At 45.9% G+C, this 27,959-nt stretch overlaps 1 protein-coding gene across 2 annotated transcripts in view; it reads right to left on the bottom strand.

Annotated features, from left to right (window-relative positions):
* The window catches only part of LOC134435475 (kelch-like protein 29), a 161,714-nt gene that overhangs the window by 128,085 nt on the left and 5,670 nt on the right, over window positions 1–27,959 (bottom strand). The window lies entirely within an intron of this gene.

Below are 27,959 nucleotides of genomic sequence, written 5' to 3'. Positions count from 1 at the left end.
CAGGCAGTCAGGCAGGCGAGGAAGGCAGGCAAGGCAGACCCCTCCTCAGGCAGTGGTGGTGGCACTAGTCTGGTGCAGGAACCCGTGAAAGTGTTACAAGCAATTAGGTCTCTCTTTTCCAATCTGCTATGATGCTACTGCTCTCAAACACAGCCGCATGTCATGACTGCGCTCTCTCCCTCTCCTGGCCCAGCGAGAGTGCATAGGAAATGGCAAAGCACTCAGTCATTCACTCACTTAATCTCTTTCATCACTCAGTCTGTCCGTCTCTCTCTATCTCTCTTTCTTCCTCTCTCTCTCTTCTACCTTCAATGGTCCACCAACATGCACGTCATCAATACCTGTGGACTGACTTTATAATGCTTTGGCATTTGCACAAATTACTAGGTTAGTAAACAAGCAAGGTATGGGTGTAGTGTGTTAATGTTGTGTCTGCTGTGTGTGTGTGTGTGTGTGTGTGTGTGTGTGTGTGTGTGTGTGTGTGTGTGTGTGTGTGTGTGTGTGTGTGTGTGTGTGTGTGTGTGTGTGTGTGTGTGTGTGTGTGTGTGTGTACGTATGTGTGCATGTGTGCGTATGTGTGTGTGTGTGTGTGTATGTGAAGTTGTGTGCGTGTACGTATCTGTGAATGTGTGTATCTGTGAGTGTGTGAGTGTGTGAGTGTGTGAGTGTGTGAGTGAGTGAGTGAGTGAGTGAGTGAGTGAGTGAGTGAGTGAGTGAGTGAGTGAGTGAGTGAGTGAGTGAGTGAGTGAGTGAGTGAGTGAGTGTGTGTGCGTGCGTGCGCGTGTGCGTGTTGGGACTCACTGGCCTTTTTGCTTTGCAGCTGTATTACGCTTTTCTGTCCTAGAACAAAAGCGTGAGCAGAGCAGTGATGGAGTGCTCCTGCAAGAAGCGATGGATGACACTGGGGATATTTCTGGCTGATGGGTTCAACAATTATGGCGGGAATAAAGCGCAAGATTGCCTGCAGTTACCTGACAAACGGCCTATGCGTCGCTTTGTCCGTGACAATGACCATAATACTTTAGTTTAGCACAAACAAAAGACAAGTGCCCATTACAAAGCCAGGGTCACTTACTAACGGTGTTACTAGGAGAGCCCCATAGATCCAACTGTATGTCTGCTACTAAATATTTCAGGCCTCAAATATTCTTCTGCTGCCTTCGCCGAGTGCTGAGAGTGGTGGGACTCGGAACGTAGCTACGCTAGGAATGCAAATACTATGCCTACACACACGCACGGATGCAGGCAAGCACACGCACACGCACACGCACACACACACACACAAACACACACACACACACACACACTTCCTCACTCCTACATAATCACCACTGATTTATAAGTAGGGTTATTCACCACCTACCCACGTACATTACACTTATATAATTGCACATTTTACACTTATGGAAAAAAGAACAGAACTATTTATGCAAACTATCAAAAATGAAAGAAAAAGATTGAGGCTTAATTCAGTCAGGATGGAAGATGGAGCAAAAGTATGAGAGATGGAGAGAAGACTGCAGAGGGGGGGCAGAAGAGAAAGGCGAACCCAAAAATAACCCTATTGTTATCGTCTGGTATGTCAAGACTGAGACTCCTTTTAAAACTAAACAATGCGGGGCATGGCACGGCACGGTCTTCACACCTACCTTGCGGATTTATGAACTGGCTTGCCGGCTCCACTGGGATTGCTCATTAGAAGTGTTAAGGGCCTCTCTTTGGCCGAATAATGAGCCGATAATTCGCCGGCCTTATGATGTGAGAATGGAAAAAAGAAAACCCTAGCTAGCCGGGGAAACAAACAGATTGTTGTTGTTTTTTGCAGCGTCTCTCTCTCTCTCTCTCCGTTCCTCTCCTGTTTACGTGCCGGGTAAGAAGACTGTGGAACGCAAAAAAGAACAGATTTCTGGCTAATAAGAAGCAAAAACAGCCCTTTGACCTAAATATTTATAATATGGTCGAAGCATCTGCTGCTGAGGCGGTATGCAGTGACACCGTTGCAGGCATGCTGGCTGGGCAGGCTGGGTGGGAGAGTGTTGTGGGGGTTGTGGATGGTGCTCCACTGGACTCTGTGGGGACTAAGACTTTGGCATGCTGGGAACCCTGATGAGCCTTAATGCGGCACGATCGCATCCAGACATAAATAAAGTGACAGGCGTGCAGGGTGGAAATAGCAAAACGATTCGACTTGCCCGCCGCGCGCAACATACAGCCAACAACACCTGTCCAGCTGGCCGAGCGGCCAGCAACTATTATCACAGTGTCAGCTTTCATCAGCATCCTAGTCAGCAAGGGAGGCTTGGCTGAACTCAACTGATACCGAGGCAGGGGCGATTGTGCGTGCCGCAGGAATCTAAAAACCGAAAAGGCATCATTCTTATCTGAACAAGCTCTGTCCACTGCTGAAAAAAAAACGGAGGGAGAAAAAAAACACAGCTCTACACAATGTTGAATCGCTCAGCGTTTTGTCAGTCTCTTTTGTCTGGCTTGGTTGAAATGCAAAGCAACCGCCATCTTGGGAGGTGTTTTTTGTCCGCTTCATGAGCGGGGTGTAAAAATAGTGTTTATGAGAATAACCCTCTTTTTGTAAGGGAAGATTGTGAAGAGGGAATAGGGAGTAAAATGAATAAACATCAGCTTGAACAGAACATTAAGCCTCTCTGCCAAAATACCGGAATGTTGGTCTGAGAGAAGGATCACCATGCTAACAGTTAGCTGAAAGGCTCATGTGAGGATTTATGAAATTCAAAAGAAAATGGACTCCATGGGAAAGGCGGCGAAAAAAAAACTGAAATGTTGATCGATTCCCCCCGCCAAATTAAGGTATTGAGCGCCAAAGATAGAAAAAGCAATTACGGCTCTTACACTGGGCTGGCCAAAAACACAGGCGATGATGAGACTCTACCTGGCAGTCCTGGCATGGACACAGGCGCTACTAATTGCACTGCCTTTCGGCAATGGGCTTGCTCGGAGGGAAAAAAACTGAGCGCTCATTGTCCAAAAACTCGGACAGTGCGATCGTCCGTCTAGACGGATTTTGAGGTGAATGCAATTCCCACGGGAGATGGGTTCTGATTGGTTACTACATGACTGAACAGGAACACATCCCTTTTTTTGCCTCATTTCTCTATTGTTTTAAGAGTTGGGTCAGAACGTTCCGGTAACAGATAGGGCTGTGGTAATTATATTCATAATTACATCCTTAACTTGTTTAATTACAGCACAGAAACAATTCATGGCCAAGATCCTGCAGCGTAACCTACCACATAAACCGCCAAGTTCATTTACACAATAACATGTTGATTATGAATTCACAATCAATGAATTTTCGTTTACAAATGACTGAATAGCTTAATGAGACGTATGGCAATAACCATGGCAGAAATGAACAGAGCAGTATTTTTTTTCAAGCCATGCCCTTTGTGGGGTGTAGCTGCTAAGCCATTTTTTTAAAAGACACTTTAAAAGACAATTTGCCTTTCTTTCCTCTCAAATTGCCAAACTCCATCAACATCCAAAAGCCCCCCAAAAAAACAAAAAAACAGAAAAACAAAACAAAATCAATGGTTGTTGGCCCACTCCTTTATGCCATGTTAAGTGCTCCAGGTCAACTACTTTTAAAAGTGCTTCACAAATAAATGTGACTTGACTTGACTAAAGGGTGAGTATAATTGGGAGATGCACCTATTGAGGTGCTCTGGGCTCGGAAGCGGCCTGTCTTGTTTGATCGGGCTCCCTGCAGAGTGCCGCAGAGCTGGCCCTGAGGCAGAAACCAGGGATATCGCAGAAGGTCAGTACCTTTTCCTGACAAAGTCTATCTATACTATGATATACCATATATTTTGAAAATATGTTTATTTATTTGCATCTCTTAGAACGATTACCTACGGTATGATGAACTACAGTCTAAGCAGTCTAATTACATGGTATATCCCAGTGGTTCTCAACCTTTTTTGAACAATCACCCCTTTGCCTCATCATAACCCCATTTGCAACTGCTCTATGGCCGTTTACCTGTACTCGTTACACTTAAACTAAAAGGCGTTTAAGTGTGCTTCACAAATAAATGTGATTTGACTCGACCAAGCGGAGAGTATAAGTTAAATGGGGGGGGGATTGTATGCACCTATGGAGGTGTGTAGACTCACATTGTCAGCTCTGCAGACTCTGCACCTCTGGTTTGTTCCGGCCCCCCTGTAGAGAACAGCAGAGATGGGGCCGGAGGCGGTGTAGCCAGAGAGCCGGCTGGAGGTCATGGGAACCTGTTTAGCTGCCCCGCTCTCACACCTGGCAAATCTGATCAGCAGCAGCCCCGCTGCTAGGGTACCGCTGATTTGTGTCCAGCCTCCATCTCCATCTCCGTCTCCTTGGCCTGCCACATAGACTTAAGCGCGTGCGGCGTTAACGATGGGAGACATGCTGGCTGCTTGGTGGAGGTGGTGGTGATGGTGGTGGTCAGGGAAGACGACAGAGGGGGGTGGGGGAGGGGTGTCAGTTGCCCTGGGCCCAGGGAAAATGGGGGCCACCCAGAATTGAGTCCTCATCACATTGTATGTATTGAGAGAGGGGAGTCTTTCAGATCATTTTGTCCTGGGCTCAGCCAAAGCGGTTCGCGGCCCTGCTGGCTGGTGGCAACACCACTGGCGCTGTTGCCAGCCAGAAAAGCCTGGAGATGCTTTTGCATAATCCTGCATCCTCTCATGTCACATTTTCCTCAGCTTGTCCCCTCCTTTTTTTAAACTCATTTGAATAACGGTGCACCTGTGTCTAAGTATAAAAATAAAAACGAAAAGCAAAAACAATAGTGACATTTTGGTCATCCAGGGAGAAAAAAAAACACAAATCATTAAAGGCACTGCGTCTATGCAAACCACAAACAAAGAAAACACCTTAGTAGGGAGAAAAAAAAGTGTGCAGTGGTTTTTTTACAGCCCACAAAATAATGGCTAGCTACCACCTGGGACCAGTCCTGGCTCACTGGGCAGATAACGTGCGGAGTGTGAGAGGTGCAAAGTGTCACGGCGAGGAGGGAATATTTTTGCGGTTTGAAGATTTTTCTGCAGACCTGCACACACAAGGCATTCAAGGCTTTCTGAATGAGTCATCTACAGTAAGATGCGGCAGCTCTTCACACACCGTTCAGAATAGCACCACTACAATTCCCCATATAGTTCCGGGCGAGCATACTAATTCATTTTCAAACTGACTTTTATACCTCCAATTATAAATATCTCTTTTGCCAAAAGAGGCTGCATTGAGGATGTTCAGGCGTTGTATGAAGAAAGTGAAGAATACTGGCAGCGGTTTCTATGCATTTATCTCTTTGCCAAACACCAACAAAGATAAGAGATGTAATAAAAGACTAGGGAGAGAAAGAGAGATGGCGGGGGAGAGAGCTAGAAAGTTGATGGTGTGTATAGCATAGATACTGTATAACAGATGTATTTCCCCTACATTTTACAAGCACATAGCGTTAAACTATGCGAAAGATGTCACACAACATTTAATCTCTCATCCAGCAAGAACAAAAGAAAGCGGGAGTGACAGAGGCTGGAGAGACAGAGACAGAGATCGAGAAAGAGATGATGCAAAGGGACAGCGTTAGCCTGCCACACCTAAACAGAGACAGACATCAAAACCCTGGCTTCAATATGGAGGGCCGGGACTCCCAAAACGCCTTCAATTTTTCATGAGGAAATCATGTCGCTTTGCGGTTGGTTACCCATCGTGAGCTATCTCCGGGGTCAGACAGAGTGCAGAGCACGGCAAGGTTATTAGCCCAGTTCATCGGCAGGGCACTACACTCTCACGGCTTTAACCCTTTCATCTGCCAAGCGAGTGCACGCGACACAGCCAGAGAGCACGCACACAAAGCACCACCTACCCAACCACCAGGTGACTCAACGGGAGACAGCAACAGCAAAGAAAAAATAAAACGCCACATAAACCAACAAAACATAGGTGCTCATCAAATATTATGCACCGGCAGGCCAGAGGGCCATATCCTTTCCTCGGAAAAATGCAGCGATGGCTGGAAAGGTATCAGCTGTCCTTGTGGTTCTGTGACATTAAAATCTATACACTGTAAAATAATGAAGCACAAGCAACTTGAAACAAATAAGGCAATGAGCTGCACGGATCATTTTTTTTACATTTGTTTAAACTGGCATTATTTATGCGTCTACAGTATGGCATTGTTCATGACACTTGAAAAATATGAGTAGTGATGTAAAATAGTTCTTTAAAAAAAATGTCTGTGTTGTCTTTGTTTTTTAAGCCTGCCCTACTTCTGCACTTTTGTACAACTAGCTCATTTCTATCATCTAAAAAATATGTAGATATATGTATGATGTGTCAGAAGAATGTGTCTTGCAATGTACGGTACATTGTGAGACCTGGTTTGTTTTCAATGCATCAGTGGTTTCAAAGGCTTGATTTTTACAGTACAAAATGGGTCTTAATGCTTGACTAGTGAAAACATATGGGCCAATAATGTGCTAACGTATTCCGGCGCCCGAGAAGGCTTTGACATTGCAGCTGAAAAAGTGTGAATCCATGACAAGCTACCGAACTCATAAAAACAGTGTGAATACTTTCATTATGGCAGCACCAGACTGCTTCATCGCACTCTCTTCTCCCTCCAACGCTGAACTGTCTGAAAGGCAAGCTATACTGCATAATGTATTTTCACGAGTTCAACCACTTTCAGTTCTAAAAGCTACACCGTATAATGTTTTAACTATTAGGGTAAATGGTAAACACACTTATGTTAGTCGACACGGGAATATCATTGCATATTATCCCGTCAGTCCTTTTGTTTTTGGTGGTGCATTCAAACTGAAATTACCCTATCACCAGCTCCAAAATGTCTGCATACACAAAAAAAGCAGAGCTCACATTTACTTTTCTTTTTTTATTTGTCTGATGGGTAAATATTACGCCTAGCCGCCCCAGCCAGCCCTGATTGATTTTCATTCACAATTGGCCAATTTTACGCAACGGTAAAGCCAGACGCCGAACAGTCCCCCACTCCGCTAACGGTCTATTAGCCTGCTCGTCAGCTTGTCCTATTAAGAGCAAGAAAGTAAACAAATTGTGCCGAGATATTAAGTCTGGCATCAGCAAGATAGGGCTGCATATTAGTCCTCGGAGTTCTCGCTGCTTGGAAGGAAATAACAGGGTATGTGAACCAAGGCGATGTTGTGTTTTGTTACTCAAGTAATCAAAATGGCCAATGTTATTGATCAGGAGGACATGATGACAGGTCAGACCGAAGATGCTTGTCAGAGGACAGAGACACATTCTTTAGTGTAAATTGAGGGATGAAAACTGAACAAGCTGGGCGTTGGCGCAATTATGCCTTTCTGGATAAAGAGTAAAGGTAATTGTCTGTAACAACAGGGCCACACATAAGAAAATGTACATGATTAGGATGCTAAGCCAATATAGATTTTTCCTTAAAAATGCCCTTTCCTTTGATTTCATTCTGATGATTTTATACACTGTGCAGATGGTGAAGGGACAAGTGATCATGGCCTTACCTCACAATCCATATGAACCATTTATTCACGTTAGGATCAGAAGCCAATAAAGTATTAATGTTTTAAACTAAACATGTATTCATTTTATGTGTTAACTGTGTAAGCACCACAATACATGTATTTTGTATTCTTACTGTATGATATGTTAAGTGGACATAAAATAGGGCGTGCAATAAAGGATTGAGTGGGCATGGATGTGTGCAAGTGTGGTTGAATGCTGAAGTTAAGTAGCCTAATTGGCGTCCTTCTCTCGTTTGTGTGCGTGAATAAGTGTTGTTGATTGTGCCCGTTTGGGTAATTAGATGATTGTTGGAGTGACCTGCGGCTTGGCCTAGAGACATGTCATGAATTGGCCATGATTTAAGGAATAAAATTTGGTAATTATTCCCTTTAGGTAGAGAAAATACAGTTTTGGGATCATCAGAACCAGTACAGAGCCAGTATTGCTTGATCTTCTTGATGGGGGAGTACTGGATTGAGACCTGGACACATCTTGTTGAATGCCAGTGAGTGTTTGTGTGTGTGATTGTGTGCAGCAGGCCCCAGACAAAGCCAAGAATGTTCAAGGCAGTGTTGTGTGGTCTTTGTCCCCTTGTGGGTCTGCATGTGTAGGTACTGGGTATGTGTGATTTGTGATGGGTAAATGGTATGTGTGATGTGTGTGGGTACGTGTGATTTGGTTACTAAAGCGAGATGAGGAGGCGAAGGAGACCCAAGTAGCCCAATCAAGACAGAAGACCTGGATATCTGCATGCACAGCCATAACTAATTACATATGCAAACTCTGTTAGTATGTTAGGGGTTGAGGGAACGATAAGGTTGGATATTCGTTGCTCCTAGGGCAAGACGGTTGAACCACAAGCGTTGTATGCTTTACTAACTTGGCTATTTAATTTATTAAGATAAATAAATCATTTTGATTCGGACACAACTTCACCTCTCTGGCTCATCTGCTTCCAAACGTACACACCCGTACAGCTGACACATACAGTAGCAGATAGTAGAATAGGATCCAACAATTCCCAAATGCATTTTTCAAATCCAACAAACTCTAAAAAACAACAAACATCAGCAGCAACTCATCGAGAAAATTGTTCATGTAGATGTCAATGCATACATGATGTTGATAAAAATATAGGTTTCAGCAGTTCCCTCTACAGCACATTCCCCTTGTTCATTCAGCAGGGTGCTTCCCTTGGAGTGCTAATAATAAGCATATTTGGCAGCTAGCTTGGAGCCCGATGGACCATGTTTGCTGACACCCCCTAAAGGACAAGGGCTAATGTGAACTTCAGGCTCTAGTGAAATGGAGAAACACATAGTGAGATGAGATGAGAGGAGAGGAGAGGAGATGAGATGGAATGGGATAGGATGCTTGCCTATGTCGCAGCGCGTTGGCGAATGGAGAGGAAAGAGAAAGTATGACGTGATTGTGTAGGTTGTTTGAAATGACAGGACTCAGGAGTGAGTGATAGCCGTCAGTCATTCTCCCGCCCCCATCCACATCCACACCCCACCCCCACCTCACTTCTTCCCATGGGCTCTACCTAAATGTAGTGGTGGAAAACATCATTAATCATCGCCTCTCTCCCCTACCTTGCACTTCTAAAAACAAGAAAACAAAACAACATTCTTTTTTCCATTAAAGTTCCACTCACTTCCAGTGATGAACTGCTCACCCGCTTGCTTTGAGTTGCGAGATTTTTTTTTTTGGTTTCGGGAAAAGTCTCCCGTCCCATCACTAAATGTGAGTGTAACATGAGCGTACAGTTTTATGGATGAACCCTCGTGAATATATGACCCGTCTACAGACTTTGGCGATATATAACTTATAAAATGGGGCAGCATTGTTCACGAGTGGTTTAACCGAGGTGGATGAAAGCCAGCAGGAAATTGCTTCTGTGAGGCTTTACAGACAATGGCAAAAGGGGTGGGGGGGGTTTACAAACAGCCAGCATTTATCTGACAGCTTCAGCTGGCATGTGAGCTTCTTAATCGCTGTCCCTCATTTCCTCCTTGGAAGCGCCCTCGCTAAATGAATGTTCCCAGGGAAAGCCTTTGTGTTATGGCCACATTTTAACAAGTCATAAAGGACAGACAAAAGAAGAGGTAGCCTTACTAATATGCAAAACGGCAGCAGCACTGTAGGCAAGAGTACATCTACGGTATGGCGCCAATAGGGCATGACCTTTTGGTCAGTGAATCAAAATAGCAGTGATATATTATGCCTTCAGGTATGATGCGGTGTCTGCTGCTATGCATGCGCCGCTGTTGTATCAGCTTCATTGCGGAGACGATGCAGGGGTGCATGGTCAATAACCAATGGTTTGAATTAATTAAAAAAGTAGTTCCATACTGTATAAAAATGTTAATAAATTTACATTACATTTTGCTGCTGCTCTTGTCCAAAGGAGGGATTATGGACAGAGACAGCCCCTTGGAAGCAATGTGTGGGTAGGTGCATTGGTCATTCACTTCCTTTTCCCGAGTTGCTCACACAAGTAGAGGATTTAAATGTGCAAATCTCAGATTAATCTCAGATTAAACTTCCAAACACCACAGCTGTCACCAGGAGGCATGGCAACGCAGATTAAAAAACACATCACAACTCTATGTCTATACATGTGTGCATTTTGTAATGACAAAGCCGTTTGAGACCAGTAGCATCTAGCTACTACTGTGCCTGGCTCAAGACGTCTGCTCAACAACTGTGCACTGCTGTGCCGTTCTCCTGGTAATGAAGACAGACTCGGGTCATTTGGAATGCTCAGTGATAAAAGTGCGTCGTCAAGCCTCAGACAAGGTGTTAATGCATACGGGGTACTCGGGTTGCCAGCGAGTTGTTCCTACTTGTACCTAACCACAGATACATGTATATTACAACCAACATGGCGCTTCAGTAAGTGCTACTAGAGGTGCTGTGGGCATGAACGTTCACAATCTCTGAGTAAAAAAGGGGTTTTGGTAAACATGCTAAATAGAACTGCTCAGACAACAATCAATCCATCTAGTTCATAATTTTACTAAGTTTACTTTACTACTTAGTTAATAAAATCGTTATTCATAGCAATTAAATTCTGCTTTGTTTTTATTTTATTTCACTGCCTCTTGCCTATAAAACATTTCATGGTATCTTGCGTATGAGTGCATTGCCAGATTTGAGGCTCAACGCAGTGCATGCCTTTAAAGTACTTATTATGGACCATATATAACTGTTGTGTGCATACTTATGCGATATTCTCTGCTATCACCAAACCGCACCCAAACTTGCATTACAACCTGCACATTGACTGTACATCACCCCTTCGTAGATGGGGGTGGGGTAGTACCTCTTAAATTAATTATGTGTTTTATTAAATTATGTATTTTTGAGTGTTTGGGGTGCACCGTAACCCCCAACCCCTCTGTAATATGAAATATGTTTGCCTACACAGTCTCTTTGTTAGTCACATTCACGAGCATTTTATTACATGGCCCAGAGTAACTTAAGTATTCCTACGCATTCCCCGGGTTTATCTCACTCGCCGATGCCACTTAACCTCACAATTTGTCCAAGTGATTACTTGTCAAATATCTGTGTCATGGACAGTGAAAGCTCTCAAGACACCTGAATAATTAAGCCCCCCCCCCCCCATCCTAAACCCCATAGCGTCCGCACGCACACACACACTCACACACACTCCAATCCCTTCAGTCATTCTATGAATTTGCTCTGGATGTTTGTCATCAAACATAATCCTGCATACATAATCATTTTTTTCCTTCAGTCAGCCTCACATGGTCCTCATCGCCACATAAAATGAATAATTGATAGCACCGAGGCTCCGGCGTCTGAGGGGCCGAGGGGGGATTCCATCTCACCGATACCGCCTCTCCCTTTAGTGCTGAGGCGGAGAGAAAATGATGTGTGGCACCTTTCGCTCAATCTCGTCTGGAATTAAGTTAGAAACAGCTGACTTCACAAAGGGGCCCAGTCTCCAGCTCTGCTCGAGCTGCCGAGCCACGACCCACTTTTAGAAGGAGCTTCAATAACATTAGCCAAGCAATTAACCTTTACCCAGGAGCTCCTTGCTTTCGAGAGCCGAGCCAATTCACGCCGGCTCCCCAATTCATGCCAAATTTACGATCTGCGAGATTCACAGTCGTGTGAGTAACAGGACGAGAAAAAAAAAAACACTTGCGGTTTGGAAGCGTTGTTGACAAGCAGGATCATAATTCTTTAATAAATTATATTCATTACGAGTTTTATAGAACGGGTTTCGGCAATAAAATTCAGCATTAAGGTGGCATGCATTAGCCACCCCTGTGATGCCAGCAGTTTATGCAGTGGGGCATTAAAAACATATGACCATGGCATGCGGACATTGCAAACCAACTCGCCAACGCGTAGCCTTAAGTAGCAGGAAAACTGCAAAGGTCAGTTGTTCTTTTATCAAGTTATCAGTGGGTTTTATGAGGAAGCTCAGCATTATCACAGGCCCAGAACGTCTACCAGCATCACAATTTCAATGACTCGTCCTCTGACGTGGGCTTTCATCGCCAAGAAGCGCAGTCTCATCTGGACCCAGGAGACTTGCAATCTTACCGAACGTCTGGGGGAAAAAAAGATGTCTTTTCAAATATGTCTGAGGTAAATGCGAGGCAATTTTGCCTGTAATATAGAAGTTTAAAAAAAATGTTTGCCTAACTTTCCTTTTTTCCTTACCCATCAGCAAATAAAGTTTAGAGAGAACTTGAATCTCATTTAAAAAACTTATTTAAGTGTCAGAGCAGCTTAGGGGTAGAGTCTGGTGGTGCAGTGATGTCTCCTATGCAGCCAGAAGTGCCAGTGACACCCAGTGTTCTGTCGATATAAGCTCCTTTGTCAAGATGAGCTACCAATAGGCTTTTAACACAGTCTTAATACAACCCCTTAACCCATAGAGGTGCTATTGTAGCGCATTGTAATGGCTTGGTAGCTCTGCTCGACAGGTACGTAGCTCATATCGACAAGACGCCGGCTCCCCTTGAAGCTGCCATACGAGGAGCGCATCTTAGCACATGCCAGCTCAGAACCACGGCTTATTGCACAAGACACAAGATGTCATTGCTTCTCACCCAGCAGCATATCTAACTTTTTCTTCGGCAATCGGCACACCTAATTTTATGTGTTTTTCATACTATCATTAGAAAAAGAATATCTCTGAGGTGAGTTTGTGCTGATGCTTACTGGTGAAGAATTCAGGGGGGAAAAAAGTCCTGACAAACTTGTAAAAGGTAAATTTAAGGTCTGAGAACCTATGGAGTTGCAGTATGGTGTTCATGGCTGTATTTTGGCATTCTAGCTCTATTCTGGATGTTCTGCTCATCTTAGAAAAATGTGCTAATCATTTTGACACAAAGTACTGTGGTGCAGTCCCTCACTAAAATGTCAAATTGGTACCAAACTGTATTTCGGTGGATTTAGTTTTTGGGGGAGGCCTGAAAACAGTAATCCGGAAATTGGCTGAGGTAGGTGCCGATGCCAATGCCAGTCGTGAACCATTAAGGAAGAGTTGGCCAGAACAACAAGATATTATCAATGTCAACTGGCCAAATACGGTATCTACAACAACAGATGTGCTTTATGCATCCTTTATGTGAATGACTAGATAAACATGACAAAACTAGACAATAAACTTACTTGCAGAACTGAGATGAACTACGGTACACACAGTCTCCTACCTGACCTAATAAAGAAGAAGGTCTCTCTGAACAGAAGTTGACCAAACAACAATACTGCCCTACAAAGCAAAAAGGCAGTAACTGCGCAGAGCTCAAAACGGAGTCAGTTGACTTTTAAATGACACTGCAATCCAGTATAAGTGGTTTTCGGGAGATTATTGACATGTGACAGTTTTGTTACTTTATATTACCACCTTTTATGCAGATCAATCATTTTATTTAGCTTTAGACTTTGATATATTTGGCATTAAAGTCATAGTAACTCATTTTCAACAGCAATGCAGTTACTGCCTTTTTGCTTTGTAGGGCAGAATACACAATGTGTGTATTGGAGAAATGGTCTACCAAATCTCTGTGACGTGTCTTCTAGAGACAATTCTGCCTATTGATATACGGTATACAGTACCAGAATGGAGTTAGACATTATACCAAATCCTACTGCCTTACTGAAAACATGAAGCTTGCTCATGAAAAATGCATGAGAATACCTGAAACAATGTCCACTGCTGTTGACATAAAGGAAACATAAGAAGCATAGCAGTGAATGTGCCAGTGTTGTTTCCTATGCCGTTCTTGTCCACTGGAATTTGTGTTGCGTTGTGTTGAATGCAGGGCATGCAGCCCCAGGGGTTAAGCCTCCCGGTGTAAATTTGCCTTAGTGCACATGTGTGGCATGTATTGTTTATGTGCAACAATGACATCCATTAGGCTACCAAGTCATTGTTGCGTCTACTGTATGTGATCAAATGTATGAAGGACAAATAATTGTCATGAGCACTCTCTCTCCCTGGTAACAACCTCAATTGCATTCAATTCTCTGCCACTCTGCTCACTCTCTCCCTACTCTGCCTAACGAGCTCCACCTGGCTCCGCCCTGCTCTGCTCTTGTTACCTGGCCAGCTGCACTGCATTTCCCACTCACCATCCTCACCTTGCCTCACTCTGTTCTAATTACTCTGCCAGCTGCACTGCATTTCCCCACTAACCTCTCCCAGTATATCAAGCCCTGTTTTTCAGCCAAGCCCTGTCAGATCGTCTTCAAACCCGGACCAGTAACCTGCCTGTCTGCGCTCTGACTCCTGTTTGTGATACCGATCCTTTCTTGACTGCCTCCTTGTTCTACTGCCCCGACTATCCCGACCTGCCTTCTGGATCTCGACTACTCTCCGATCTTCAGCCCCTCCGGTAACTCGATTCTGCCTTCTGTCTCTCACCACGATATTTGCCCAGCCCTGATCTGTACTTCTGCCTGCCATTCATATTGCTGTTGTGTGTGTGTTCCCCCAGGTCTCCGACCACCAGATGAGCGAGCCCAGACGCTTCACCACCCTCAGCCCGATACGCCGCTCCATCACTGGGGGACACACACACTAAGCACTTGGACTGGACACCCCCGAACATTTGGTGACCCCCGGAGCCCAGGTAACCCACAGGACCCTGAAAAACCCCAGAGCCCCAAGCACCCCTGGAACCCCTGACACCCCTGGCACTCCTAGCACCCCTGGAACCGGAACCTCCCAAGACCTCACGATCATCTCACTCCTCTTCCCCCCTGAAACCTTAAATAAAGAACTCTGAATTTGAACTTGCGCTCTTGGGTCCTCTTCTGTCCGTGACAGAACGATCTGACCATCATGGACCCAGCGCACTCCCTGACCACGATGGAAGAAGAGCCAGAGATGACTGCCCTACAGCGACTGGAACGCTCTGAGGGAGACATAAATCGGATGGCTGGCGACATCGCTTCCCTTCTCCAGCTAGGCAACCAACAACAACAGCAATTCAACCAGCAGCAACAACAGATCCAGCAGCAACAGCAACAGCAGCAGCAGCAACAGTTTCAGCTACAACAGCAACAGTTCCAACTGCAGCAACAACAGCTAGCCCAAGCCCTGCAACTACTCTCAAACCCGGCTACTCCACCTGCACTCCCCCCTGGTCCTTCTGTTCCTGTACCACCGACACTCCTTCATCCCTCCGCTGGAGGTCCCAATGCTGCAGGCCCGGCAGTGCTGCCACTAGATCCCCACACTCCTGAACCAAAGATTGGGAACCCGGAACGTTTTGATGGCAACCAGAAGCAAGTAAGACCATTCTTGAGCAGCTGCCGAATCCAGTTTGCACTACAGCCCAGGACTTTCTCAACAGAGGGAGCCAAGGTGGGGTATGTCATCACACATCTCACCGGTCGAGCTCGGTTGTGGGGAACGGCGGAATTCGACCGGCAAACCCCAGCCTGTGCCTCCTTCAGTGCCTTTGAGGAGGAGATGTTAAAGGTCTTTGACCTAGGCTCGCCAACAGCCGAAGCGTCACAAGCTCTGCTCACCATCCGTCAGGGCAATCGGACAGTGGCAGACTTCTCCATTGACTTTCGTACCCTGGCCAGTCAAAGCTTGTTTAACCCAGAGGCACTGGTGCAAGCCTTCCTCCATAGCCTGGCGGACTATATCAAAGACGAGCTTGTTTCCCATGACCCGCCCTCAACGCTTGATGCCGCCATTGACCTTGCCGTCCGCATTGACCGCCGTATACAGACCCGGAGGAGGGAGAAGGGCCGTCTCAGTCAACCTGCCATCCGCACTCGGGTCGATACCGCCTCTGTCCAGCCCCTGCCTGTCAAGTCCCAAAGCCAACTCAATCAGCCTGAGCCCATGGAGATTGGCCGTGCCTCTCTGACTCCCGAGGAGCGTCGGCGCCGTCTAAGCTCCAACCTTTGCCTCTACTGTGGTGGTGAAAATCACCGTGTCGCCACTTGTCCGGCAAAAGCCGAAGCTCACCAGGTGTAGGGGAGATCCGGGTGAGCTCAACAAATCTTCAGTCTCCCTCCATCCGAAAAACCCTGCTTCATCTCCGCCTTCAGCTTTCTGACAAGACTCATACATTGGCCGCCCTTGTGGATTCCGGAGCCGAAGCAAACATCATGGACCCTGAGCTTGCACGGCAACTGGGCGTGAACCATCATCCACTGACACAACCCATTCCTGCACGAGCCCTGGATGGGCATCATCTTGGCACTGTCACTCATATCTCCGCCCCTGTGACAATCCTGCTGTCAGGAAACCACCAGGAGTCCATCCAGTTTCACCTCCTACACTCACCTGGCCAACCACTCATTCTTGGATACCCGTGGCTCCGTCAGCACAACCCCCACATCGACTGGGAGACAGGAACAGTCCGTGAGTGGGGAAGGAGTTGTCACCAGACCTGTTTAAGGGGGGCCACCCTGCCCGTTCACCGGGAAAGACCTAGCGCTACCCCTGACATATCCAATGTTCCGGCCTGTTACCACAGCCTGAAAGAGGTGTTCAACAAATCCAAGGCGACATCTCTACCCCCACACAGACCCTATGACTGCGCGATTGATCTCCTGCCTGGCACAGCACCTCCCAAGGGTCGTCTGTATTCACTGTCAGCCCCGGAAAGAAAGGCCATGGAGGACTACATTAATGACTCTCTTGCCGCCGGGATAATTAGACCGTCATCTTCCCCCGCAGGAGCGGGATTCTTCTTTGTCGGCAAGAAGGACGGTTCTCTTCGTCCATGCATAGATTACCGGGGTCTGAACGACATCACGGTTAAGAATCGCTACCCACTGCCCTTACTTTCGTCTGCCTTCGAACTGCTGCAGGGAGCCACTGTATTCACAAAGCTGGACCTTCGCAATGCCTACCATCTGGTGCGGATGAGGGAGGGAGACGAATGGAAGACAGCGTTCAACACACCAACCGGCCACTATGAATATCTCGTCATGCCCTTCGGCCTCACCAATGCCCCAGCAGTTTTTCAAGCCCTAGTGAATGATATTCTCAGGGACATGCTAAATACGTTCGTATTTGTGTACCTTGACGATATTTTAATATTCTCAAAGACTCTGTCAGAACACACGCACCACGTCCAGTTGGTCCTGCGCCGCCTGCTGGAGAACTCTCTTTTCGTGAAGGCAGAGAAGTGCGAGTTCCATGCCAAAACCGTTTCATTCCTGGGGTATGTGGTGACCGAGGGCAGCATTCAGATGGATCTCACGAAGGTGTCGGCTGTCGCTTCCTGGCCAGTTCCTGAGTCTCGGAAAAAGTTGCAACAGTTCCTGGGCTTTGCCAACTTTTATAGGAGATTCATCAGAAACTATAGCACAGTGGCTGCACCCCTCACGGCGCTAACCAGCACTAAACAACCGTACCAATGGACATCAGCTGCTGATAAGGCCTTCAATATCCTCAAGACATGTTTCACTTCTGCTCCCATCCTCCAGATGCCAGATGCAGCAAGGCAGTTTGTGGTGGAGGTAGATGCTTCGGACGTGGGAGTGGGTGCAGTGCTTTCTCAAAGAGCAGCTGAGGATGGCAAGATGCACCCCTGTGCCTTCTACTCCCGTCGGCTAACCCCTGCCGAATGCAACTACGACATTGGGAACCGCGAGCTGTTGGCTGTCAAGCTCGCCCTTGAAGAATGGCGCCACTGGTTAGAGGGGTCAAAGGAACCATTCGTAGTGTGGACAGACCACAAAAACCTGGAGTTTATCCAAACAGCCAGGAGGCTGAACTCCCGTCAACAGCGGTGGTCTCTGTTCTTTACGCGCTTCAATTTCACGCTCTCCTACCGCCCGGGATCTCGCAACATCAAACCTGATGCCCTTTCCCGGATGTTTCAGAAGGACGAGACCACCGCCATGCCAGCCCCCATTCTTCCCAGCCGCTTTGTCGTAGCGGCCCTCACCTGGGAGATCGAGAAGCAGGTCATGGGGGCTCTTCGGGACCAGCCAGGCCCAAGCACCAGCGCCCCCAACCGTCTGTTTGTTCCAGCAAATCTCAGGTCACCTGTGATTCAGTGGGGGCACGAATCCCGTCTGGCCTGTCATCCCGGCATCACCCGCACCCTTCATCTGGTCCGCCAGCGGTTCTGGTGGCGGCGGATGAGACGGGATGTCCGAGAATTCATCCGAGCTTGTCCCATCTGTAACCGAAACAAGACCCCCAACCAGCCTCCTGCTGGGTTGCTGCAACCCCTACTCATACCCAAGAGGCCCTGGTCCCACGTTTCACTGGACTTTGTTACGGGTCTTCCGCTCTCTGACGGACACACAGTCATCCTTACCATTGTTGACCGCTTTAGTAAGATGACCCACTTCGTGCCCCTTCCCAAACTACCCTCTGCTAAGGAGACCGCCCAGGTGGTCCTGGAACATGTGTTTCGTATCCATGGCCTACCCCAGGATATAGTGTCAGACCGGGGCCCGCAATTCTCAGCAACCTTTTGGAAGGAGTTCTGTCATCTCCTTGGGGCCACCGCCAGCCTATCGTCTGGATTCCACCCGCAGTCAAATGGCCAAACTGAACGCATGAACCAGGAGCTGGAGAAGGCACTGAGGTGCGTGGCCTCCCAAAATCCCCGGGCCTGGGCTCAACACCTGCTCTGGGTGGAATATGCCCATAATTCACTCACCAGTTCCTCCACCGGGCTCTCCCCCTTTCAGTGTGTCTACGGGTATCAACCTCCACTGTTTGCCAGCCAGGAAGCGGATGCCACCTGTCCGTCTGCTCTTGCGTATGCCCGCCGCTGCCGCCGCACTTGGGCCCAGGCTCGCACTGTGCTCCTGAAGTCTGGAACCAGCTACGCCGTCGGTGCCAATCGACGGAGGACCCCAGCACCTACTTACCGGGTTGGTCAGAAGGTCTGGCTGTCCGCCCGGGATCTGCCGCTGCGGGTTGAATCACGAAAGCTGGCCCCTCGCTTCATTGGTCCTTTTCCTGTGCAGAAAGTCATCAGTCCAACGGCGGTCCGGCTTCAGTTGCCCGCTTCCATGCGGGTCCACCCCACCTTCCACGTCTCCAAGGTCAAGCCGGTCCATGAAAGTCCCCTGGTCCCTGCAGCTCCGGCGCCACCTACTCCGCGCCTCGTAGATGGCGGTCCTGTCTTCACCGTCCGGCGGCTGCTCCGCTCTAGGCGAAGGGGTAGGGGTCTCCAGTACCTCGTTGACTGGGAGGGATATGGTCCGGAGGAGAGGACCTGGATCCCGGCCAGGAGGATAGTGGACCGGACCCTCATCACTGACTTCCACCGACTACATCCTGATCAGCCTGCAATCCGGAGGGGCCGTCCAAGAGGGGTCCCTAGCCGTCCTGCCCGCCCGGCTTCCTGTCCTGTGCCTGACCCTGCTCCTGTCTCAGTGGGTGCATCCCAATATGTGACCTTGCCTCCTCCACTTGCCTCCTCCACTTGCTTCTCGTCATGATGACATCACTGACAACAGCATTATATTTCAATATCTTGCAAAAGCTCAATTGTAAAGTCTTTTTCTCATTTACAATTGGGATGGTGAATGAAAAACAGTCCCTCAAAAGTTGTTGTGGCGAGGCTGACAGCTGGGAAACTTTATCGTTTTCTCCACGGAGGAGGGGCCAGGAGGCGGGACGAGGAGACAAGCACAAGTGGAGGAGGCAAGGACACATATTGGGATGCACCCAGTGCCTGTCCTGTCTCCCGACTGTGACCCTCCAACTCCTTCTGAGGATGAGGATATTCACTCTGACCGCTCGGAGGAGTTCTGACCCGCCGCCTGCTCCCCTCCACCCTCCCGACGTGATGTTGTTCTTGGGACTTCTGGGGCCGTCCCTTGGAGGGGGGGTCCTGTCATGAGCACTCTCTCTCCCGGTAACAACCTCAATTGCATTCAATTCTCTGCCACTCTGCTCACTCTCTCCCTACTCTGCCTAACGAGCTCCACCTGGCTCCGCCCTGCTCTGCTCTTGTTGCCTGGCCAGCTGCACTGCATTTCCCACTCACCATCCTCACCTTGCCTCACTCTGTTCTAATTACTCTGCCAGCTGCACTGCATTTCCCCACTAACCTCTCCCAGTATATCAAGCCCTGTTTTTCAGCCAAGCCCTGTCAGATCGTCTTCAAACCCGGACCAGTAACCTGCCTGTCTGCGCTCTGACTCCTGTTTGTGATACCGATCCTTTCTTGACTGCCTCCTTGTTCTACTGCCCCGACTATCCCGACCTGCCTTCTGGATCTCGACTACTCTCCGATCTTCAGCCCCTCCGGTAACTCGATTCTGCCTTCTGTCTCTCACCACGATATTTGCCCAGCCCTGATCTGTACTTCTGCCTGCCATTCATATTGCTGTTGTGTGTGTGTTCCCCCAGGTCTCCGACCACCAGATGAGCGAGCCCAGACGCTTCACCACCCTCAGCCCGATACGCCGCTCCATCACTGGGGGACACACACACTAAGCACTTGGACTGGACACCCCCGAACATTTGGTGACCCCCGGAGCCCAGGTAACCCACAGGACCCTGAAAAACCCCAGAGCCCCAAGCACCCCTGGAACCCCTGACACCCCTGGCACTCCTAGCACCCCTGGAACCGGAACCTCCCAAGACCTCACGATCATCTCACTCCTCTTCCCCCCTGAAACCTTAAATAAAGAACTCTGAATTTGAACTTGCGCTCTTGGGTCCTCTTCTGTCCGTGACAATAATAGTTTAGTATTACACAAAAACAAATGCATGCGTATATAAAGAAATAATAAGAGCAATAGTACATAAATAAATACAAACAAAAATGTTTTAGCAAGTCAGGCTGGTGAACAGCAAAGGAGAGAATTCTCTCAGAATATAGATGATTTGTTTGTTATTTTGTTGCGCCCAATAAAGGCCGCTTTGGCTCACAACGCTTGCCAGCTGTTTTGGATCACCACAAGCAGTCTGCCATGCGGCAGAATATTTGCACACAACACAAAACACAACCCAACACCTGGCCTTACGTCGTTTTAAGGGAGCCTGACCTACGGATTATTGGATTATCAATCATCCAGTCATCCACGTGCCTCCAATTCGTGATTGCGGATTTATCATTCGCTGGCTGCCGGGAGATAAGAGCAGATTTGGACGGTCAAGGAGGACGTGTGCATCGCTTGTGTGAGTTGATCTCACTCTCGTCTCGTTTTTTTTCCCCACTCCTGTGCACAAAGTTCAGAACAAAATATTCAATGTTGCCAAGCGAGGCTCATCATCAGCGAAAGCCTTCCATCAATCTGCAAGACTGAAAGGATGCATGACAAATGTCAACAGTCTTGGAATGTCTCAATGAGATTGCCAGATATCGGCTGAATGAGTTCATTTTGTGACGAGGCACAAGATCAAAAGCTTTTAATTTGTATAACCAAACTGCCTTCATTATGTGCTTTTGTGAGTGGGATTCTATTTTTTTCCTTCTATATCTGGCATTAGTTTTGTCCTTGTCTCTGGCCTCATAAACAACAAATCAGTTTAAAAACTCCTTTCTACACATCTTTCCGCATTTTCCTCCTATTCGCAAGACATGCATGTACATTTCCAAAATGTCTAATTAGCATCATACCGTCCACTTAAAGGGATACTGTCCCATTTTTGGAAATAATCATTTAACTCAAGGAGAGGTGTGAAATAAGCTTGAGTTTTACCGTTCTCCTGTACTTTCAACCGTTCTCTGGGTAGGGCAGTGCACATTTTACCTCCAAGCTAGCAGTTAACATTGAGTCCTATGAGACCAGTTAGCCGCCAGCTGGTCTCATAGGACTCAATGTTAACTGCTAGCTTAGAGGTAAAATTTGCACTGCCATATCCAGAGAACGGTTGAAAGTACAAGAGAATGGTAAAACCCTATTATTTATCTCAAGGTGAGGTGTAAAATAAGCTTATTTCCAAAAATGGGACAGTATCACTTTAAGCACAATTGATGTAGTCAGATAGACTGATGAAATACTGCTGCATAACAACATTTTAACAAATTCATTTGTCGCCTACTGTTAGGTTGTATGATGGCGAGGATAAAGCCTCTTCAGAGAGGCTACACGCTGCTAGATTTCCTCTGTGGCACGAAAAACGTGACTGCTAATTCAGTCGGGACCCTTTGAAAAACCGCAGCCCATGGTGTTCCCAGCACTAATAATGATATGACCCTGCCAGGACAACATGGACTGCAGACTGCCAATGCCTGCTAGTGTGCTCAGTGCTTAATATTAGTGGAGGCCTAAAGCCTTGGCTACACGTAGGCCTAGTATATGGTTATTTTTGTAAACGTATCTGCTTTGGGTGTTTTCTTTACACATAAACAGTTTTCTAAAACACCTGCCACAAAGGTGTTTTTAAATAATTTTTAATAATTAAATTAGGTTAATAGATTTAAAAAAATCCAGGCCTAAATTATTGCCTAAAATAAAACAAGCTTAGAGCTAACACGGATGACACGAGTTCTACCCGAAGCCCCAAAATAATACAAATGGAGCCATGCAACTGAACAAAATGAACAGGGTCTTGCTGTGAGCCATCCACAGTACTGTACACTTTGCCAAGATTCTGTGCATCCAAAACGGCCTCCTGACTCACCTGTGCTTTTTAACAAAGCTGGCAACACAGCAGCAGAGATACGCAATTAGCATACTGAACAATAGTAGTAATGCCTAAAATGGATATCGGATGCTCCCTGGCTTTCCATGTCTTTGGTGAGCTATGTAGCTTCTGGCTATTTAAACTGTGTGTGTGTGAAAGAGAGAGAGAGAGAGAGAGAGAGAGAGAGAGAGAGACAGAGACAGAGAAAGAGAGAGAGAGAGAGAGAGAGAGACAGAGAAAGAGAGAGAGAGAGAGAGAGAGAGAGAGAGAGAGAGAGAGAGACAGAGAGAGAGACAGAGAGAGAGACAGAGAGAGAGAACACACAGTACATACAGTATCAGAGGGAGCTAGAAAGGGGCATCTCCTTGAACTACACTCCTTGAGCAATGTATGTAAAAATAAATCTGCTGTTAAGACGAGCAATATAGTCTGCCTGTAGTGTATTTAAATATGGCAGATTTCCATCTTTAACTTTCGACAAATGAAAAATCAGAACATTGTGTACAATGAGAACTCAGTTAAATAGAGTTTGACGCTGTGACGCTCTATTTTGGTACATACAATACAACACAACCCGTATTTATGTAGCGCAATATCACAACTAAAGTTGTCTCAAAGTGCTTTCAAAATACACATACACACTTTCCCACATTCACACACCAGCTCATCTTACCCATTTATCCAGCATCCCTACTGAATTTGGTAGATCGTTTAAAAAAAACTCCAAAAAAACCTAACAGAACCTGCTCAAGTCCAGTTTGAAGTAGAGTGCCAATGTACGCACTGTGCTTGTTTAAGGAAGCTTTATGGGTAAGCACCCAGAAAGTTAGTTCACTTGAACCGCAGCTAGCATTCCATGGCTCCTCAGTCATGCAATATGACCTTGTCAGTATGGTAAGTATGGCAAGCACTTCTTTACGACCACCGGCTTCGTTACGTTACACAACTTGAAGCCGGGATAGAAAGGGTACCCTCTTCAACTCTGCAGGTGTTCAGCTAAATAGGTCTCAATCATTTGCCTCATAATATTATACGATTATGATATTCTTAGTCAGATGAATTCTTAATCAAATAAAGCGTTACTTTCTTATAGGGCTGCTTGATTATGAGAAAAATCAATATCAGAGTTATTTCAGTCAATATTATTGATATCATGATATTTTCAGACAATATTTTTTTGAAGACAAATTAATTGTGCAAAACAATTCACAATCTCCCCTCCCTTCAGCAGTTGGAGTGGAGGGCCATAGAGAAACACGCAGTTTTCTGCATGAGTATTGGGTAGCAAGTCTGCTTTGAGCTCGCAATGGCTTAAGACGAGGGGAATATATTGCACTTAGCATAACCTACCTTTTGGCAGTATAGACAAATTACAAATATCAATATTATAAAATTTCATATTGTTTGACTGCAATATTGATGCCACAATATCAATATGATATATTGCACAGCCCTAGTTTCTTATTATTAGAGTTCTCTTAGGGCACTATTTACTTAGTTAGCACTTCGTATCATATCGTATGAAATGTTAATGTAAATCTTAACTGCAACAGTATAATAGGTTAAGATTTTCTATGAAATTAGTTTACTGTTTCATGCTACCACTATGGCATTATCAAAAGTAAAATTGAAACAGCCTGCATTATGAGCAGAGCCTAACTAGAAATGTCATTATTTAACATTTACATCAGGGATAACATTTATTTACCACTGATTGAGCATTTCATTTAATACACACAACCTTTCCAGAGGAGCTAAAACAGTCTTAATAGTGTACTTTTCTAGTCTTGTTTTAAAAGCAAACACCTTTAAAAACACCTCCCAGCATATGGCAGTAAGCTTCAAGGTTATCAAACGAAGGTTAAAACTGCATTCAAACTAAAAAAAAACAAAAAAAAACAAGATAATTGCTCCCTTGTCAATTCAGAAGTCTCAACCCATGCAATAAGGGATAAATATATACAGCATTTTTCCACCAGTTAGATGATCCAACCATTTAGTAGTCTGAAGTGCCAGGTATTTGATGCTGCCATTTCCTACACAAGCAGATCCTAATGAGAGCAGAAATCATCAGACAGGCAGACTGGCTAATGCATGGAAAAGAAATCAACTATGTTGAGGGTACAATCAGATGAAACACATAGCTGAGTGTTTTTTTTTCTTTTCTTTCTGAAGCTGCAATAGATGTTTTGGATTCTTTGTAACAGACTCAGGTGTGCCTTGTCTATGTCTGCACCATACCTGAGATAGATTTTTTTATTTAATTTGAACATTTTGGAGAAACAAGCCATTTTGGCCCAAGTTTCTGTGGCCATTCTGAGACCCAATTTCTTTCTTGGTTTGTTGTGCAAAATTGGCAGTGGGTGAGTGAATTTGACTCTGTTCCCAGTGTCTAAGATAGCCAACAGATTTCGGCGCAATTGTTTTAGTATTTGATTCGCTTTGTTTGACCTTATCACAGCTGAAAGACAATCTGCCAGGACAAACGCTATTCGAAAATGAAAGCAACAACATGCGATGCGAGTTGACACTGAAGGACTCTCAAGTTTTTTTTCGTTTTTTTTTTTTGTAATCTCAAAAGCAGTTGAGTTGTGAATCAACCTTGACAGGACCTTATCTCCGAGGAAGGGTCCGCAAAAATAGTAACTGCATAATAAAAAGCTCTCTCCCTTTGTCAATAAAGTGCACCTGACAGGTCTGACATGACAATAAGTAGGCCGGCGTGTGAATGGGAATATCAGTAGCACTCTCCTCTCCTGTTGGACTGCCCTCAAGGAAGTGGAATAATTTCCCCATAACGATCAAACTATTCTATTTCCATCATTCGAACGCGATATCAGGGGCTGGGTGTCATAACATCTGTGTTATGACAGACTGATTAGCCATAGATGAACACGAACGCTTCTGTATCTCTTCAGCAATATAATCATCGCTTTTCACATCTCGCTCACACAGCGTTATTAGTCTCGCTTCATTCCTATCTCCACCTTTCCATCTGAGTAGTCAACGTTGGTGAGACAGATCTAAGGAACATGCCTGAAGTCACGAAGTACAAAGTAAGTATATTAAAAAAAGTATTTAGAGCCTGTTTCTCTGTTGACAAATTAACAACCTCATGTCCTCTGACGGCTAGGCAAACAGCGCCTTGTTAGAGAGGGAAATAAACATAGACTGTACTAACAGTTGACTTTCTTCAGTAGTGCGTAGGCTGCAGTTTAAAAGTAACACAGAGAACCGTACACTGGCAACAAAGTGTCCCAACCCAAAGCATTTATGATCCTGCCAGCGATTTAGGATTTCACAAAGAGGATTCACCCCCTGCTGTGTTTAAAAAATGTTCTAGGTCAAATTCAAGTTAACTGTGCAGATGGAAGAGTAGCTTTCGTTACGGTTTATTTGGATTCTATGTGTAATACCTGTCATAATAATATAACACAGCATGGCAGTCACAGTAATATTACAAGTTCCACTAAAAGCAATACACACAATTGAATGAAAGTGCAATCTACAAGCTGGTCTGTAGCCTAGTGCAAGCTGGATATGGAATGAAAGTCATTTTGTGCAAAGGTGTGAATGCACATCAAGAGAGTCTTTGTAAAAGCAGTATGTGCAATTGCATAAATGTGTCAATGTGCAAGCTGTGCAAGTGTAAGACTTACATGCACAATCTGGCCTGTATGCGCAAATGGTCTCTTCTTTGTGCAAGGATGCGGTAATAATTCTAGAATACGAGCCCAATGAAGCAGGTGATCTAATTTATTTATTTATTACATAATTCCTGATTATATAATTGCTTTGACCTTATTTGTCCTTTCCTGTTTTCACAGCAAATCTCTTGAGACCTGTTGTCTATAAACAAGAGGAAATTGTTAAATTAATATAAAAAAATGGCATTAAAATGTTGGTCTCAGCTGCCTAACTGTCTACTATGTTCTGGAACACAGTCTCAGAGGTCAGGGGTATGTCTACCAAAATACAGCAGAGCCTTGTACTGTGTACTGTATTGTGATGTCTGTCTCCGTGCGCCAGCAGACTCCTGCCTCGTCCTGAGCTATGATCACTTTTCATTGGAGCAGACAGTAGAAGGTGACACTGCAGCGCTGTGTGTGTCTAAAGGTGAGACGTATGTGGCAGTTAAACAAGGTACTCGGATTGTTTTGCAAGGTCACAAAGGGGGAGGAAGGGAGAGAGAGAGGGAAGAAAGCTTTTCTACCTGCGCTGCCTTGTCAGTTTAAAGTATTTTTAGCAAAAACCTGCATCATCTGCATATATCTCAGGAATCTGGGGGGGGGGAAATGGCCAGCATGGTGTATTTTTGGCCAAGGTTAACAGTATTCCGATACAGAAATTCCAGGTGGCCTTTCAGTCTTTCTAGCAGAATTTGAATGGGGGGGGGGGCATACAGAATATGTCTAAGTCCATTCACTCATCTCGCCAGTTACACAGATGTCTATAAGTTCTTCAACAGTCTTAAGTGACTTTTGACAGTAATATATCACAACATGCCAGTTCTGTCTTTTAATGCACACCAGCAGAGCAGGACGCCAATGATATTGTTGACTATTCCTAAGTGCTCCATCACAAACACTGAAGCCTGTCACTTTTTTTCACCCAGTGCATTCCATTAGCCTCAGGGGGTCAGCTGCGCTAGGCAACCTCTACTGCCCAGCTCTCAAGCGTGCTTTACAAAAAATAAATAATGCACCGTAACAAAAAATGCAGTGTTAATTCAACCTTAGAGACCACTCTGGGATCAAATACTCGTTTAGAAGGCTAGGTTAGAAGATGCTAAAATTGACTCTCTAAAGTGTTGAATTAACACCGCATTTTTTATCGTGTGGATGATATGACTGGCATCAAAAAATGCAGCCCTTCCTCGCTAATAACAACCTGACTACACAGAGAGGTGATTCTGTCCACTTTATCAAGATGGGCCTGATGTTTGGACAGCAAACAACCTTGGCAGAAAGACCAAAAAGTCTCTATTTATAACCACGAATGTCTTGGATGATATAATTGTAGCAGAGCAACGAGACAGGAGCAGCAGCAACAAAAACAACATCAATGTCTGAACATGTGATTCCAGATCCCCCCGGCTCCCATTTGCATTGTAACCATAGTGGGGAAGATCAAACACATCCCCAATGGAAATCTGGGGAAACACTGCTATTTTCTTAAACACACCCCACTTCCCACTTTGGGGCTGGATGCTCCCTGTAATCTGTGTCCATACATCACGGCTACGTGGTAATTAAGTTGTCTGGAGCCCGGGCGAAAAAGGGGGTTACGACCCCCTTGGGCGAAGCAGCACAGCAGGGGTCACAGCATGATAGCTCGGGCCCCC

The sequence above is a fragment of the Engraulis encrasicolus genome, chromosome 19, assembly GCF_034702125.1.
Source record: "Engraulis encrasicolus isolate BLACKSEA-1 chromosome 19, IST_EnEncr_1.0, whole genome shotgun sequence".
NCBI lineage: Eukaryota > Metazoa > Chordata > Actinopteri > Clupeiformes > Engraulidae > Engraulis > Engraulis encrasicolus.
The sequence above is the reverse complement of the archived record's forward strand: the minus strand, read 5'-3'. Positions and strand labels throughout refer to the sequence as shown.